The sequence below is a fragment of the Echinops telfairi genome, unplaced genomic scaffold (assembly GCF_000313985.2).
Source record: "Echinops telfairi isolate 266 unplaced genomic scaffold, ASM31398v2 ScPeMD7_23;HRSCAF=83, whole genome shotgun sequence".
NCBI lineage: Eukaryota > Metazoa > Chordata > Mammalia > Afrosoricida > Tenrecidae > Echinops > Echinops telfairi.
Window position 1 is genome coordinate 66,346,552 of NW_022103920.1, and position 2,562 is coordinate 66,349,113.

The window sequence follows — 2,562 nt, forward strand, 5'->3', positions numbered from 1 at the left end:
TGTCCATGATAGAGGATGTGCGGGCAGCCTTCTAGGACAACCTTCAATAGAGCCCTAGAATTCCTTTTGCAGGTGGGTGAGCTCTTTTTAATTATATTTAGAATTACATTTTTTAGCAGCTGATAACTTTTATGAAAAATAATTTGCTTTATTGTATTAAATGAGCATATATAATTCTAATCTTGCACTAAATTTATCATTTGTCTTTTACTTTCTTTCATTTTCATTCTTTAAAATTTTTATGATGTTTAATTAAATTCAAAAATTTATGATGTATTTTGTTGTTGTTGTTGTTTAGAACATATATCAGAACATAGACCAATTCAACAATGCCTACCTGTACAATTCAGTGACATTGATTACATTTTGGAGGTTATACATTTATCCTCTTTCTTCTTATCCAAGTTGTTCCTCCTCCATTTAATCTTTGTTAATAGGGTCATTAGCATATAATCCACATGCCATACAATTCAGTGACTTAACTGTATTAAAAAGAGTGTGCAATCATTACCACCATCAATTGTAGAACCTTGTCTTCATTCTCATACCTATTGGTATCACACCCTCACCCTCCAACCTCTCCTACAATGACCCGATATAATTATTAATCCAGTTACTATCTCTCTGGATAACCTGTTTTGAATTTCATATTAAGAGGACCATACAAAACAACCTCAACATCAACAAAAACAAATTAACACACAGAAAAATCTCAATTCAAATTTATTCAACTTGTGATTTAGGTGAAAGTTTACAGAGAAAAGTAGTTTTTCATTCAACATACCAACCGTCGCCATAGTTCCCTTCTCGCTTCTATTCTATCCGTTCTGTCCTCCTGAGCTTTATCTTTGGACAGATGCTGCCCTTTTCATCTCTATGGCAGTGTTTTCTAAGGAGTGCATATATGTTTGGTATTATTATTATTATTCACTTTATAGGCCTATTTATAGGTTGGCTGAAAGTTGAGCGAGTGCTGTGAGTTTAGTCTCAGGGTTCAAAAATCTGTAAGGGGGCAGATTCAGGGATCCCACTTGTCTCTGTCAGAACAGTAAGCCTGGTCTTTTAAATGATTTTTTAGCATTCTTGGTTGTCAATATTTTCTCCCAATAATTAGTATTGTTATTATTAAGGATTCTACACTTAAGTCTTAAAACTTTACATTGACCCCTTCCCCCTCTTGCATTTGAATAAATTTTAAGGCTAGTTTCAATTTTCTGGTCATTTAATTTCATAATTCATTTTGGTGTTGATATTGCTTCTTTATACTACAAACTCCATGGGTTTTATAAATGCATGCTTTTTCAACAGGTTTTATTATATTATTTATTTCATACTTTCTCTCCCTCATTTCTTTTTCTTTTTTAGGAGAGAGAAGAGAAGAGCGGGATGAAAATTAGTTAAGATGGTCTCTACATGGTGGTGTAATGGATTGTTAGTTAAGCTACTAACTGCAAGGTCAGACAGTATGTCTGGTATCAAATTTTGGTTGACACAATATGGTAGCAGAGAGGTTGCTGCTAGAATTAAGTAGTCAAGTCCAGAGATATTGCTGAAAATCCTACACTGCACATAACAGCCCCTATTTCACCCACTGTCATTGAATCAATTCCAATGTATAGTGACTCCATAACACTGGGTAGAATCTAACCCTGTGGATTTCCAAGATTATAACTCTTCTGGGAGTGAGAAGTCTCATATTTTGCCTGCAGAGCTTCTGGTGGTTTCCAACTGAACATCTTGCGGTTAGCAGCCCAATGCATAACCATGACACCACCAGGGTTCCTATAGCAAAGAGGATCAATAGAGACCAGTTGCAGAAAGCTTTGTATACGAGGAGGGGGTACTTAGTAAAAACAGATTTCCCCCCAAAGCTATGTGTTAATTTTTTTATGAAGCAACATTATCACCTTCAAAGTACTCTCCATTATTCTTAATACATTTGTTGAATCTGTGGTTCCATTCTTGGAAACATGTTTTTCCAAACTCATATATTTGGATTGCTAACAGCACCTCCCTCGTGTTTTCCTTCACCTCTTCCATGTCTTCAGGTCGCTGTCCTTTCATGTCAATCTTCATTCGTGGAAACACCAAGAAGGTCAGGTGAGGGAGGTGTGTGGGACAAGACAGGCATGCTGTTTTTTTGTCAAAAGCTGGCACACTGAGATGGCTGCCTGAGCAGGTGCATTGTCGCGGTGGCAAAACCAGTCCCCGGATTGCCATAGTCGGGCTTTTTAGTCACACACAGTTATGCAATCTTTTCAGAACCTCTAGAAAGTTTGATTAAAAGTCTGATCTCCTGGAACAAACTCCAAATATTCTATCCTCCTCACCTCAGAAAAACAAACAAGCATTGTCTTGGTCTTGGATTTACCTTGACAATCTTTTTTAGAAGTGGTGATGGTGTCTTTCCCTGGCATGATCGATGCTTGCTTCCAGGGTTGTGAGAATCGCATCATGTCTCATCACCACTAAGGACGTTGGGAAAAACTCTGGGTTGCTTCAGAGTTGATTTTTTCAAAGCAGAGCATGTTTCCACGCTACACTTTTCCCCCAGTCATCAGA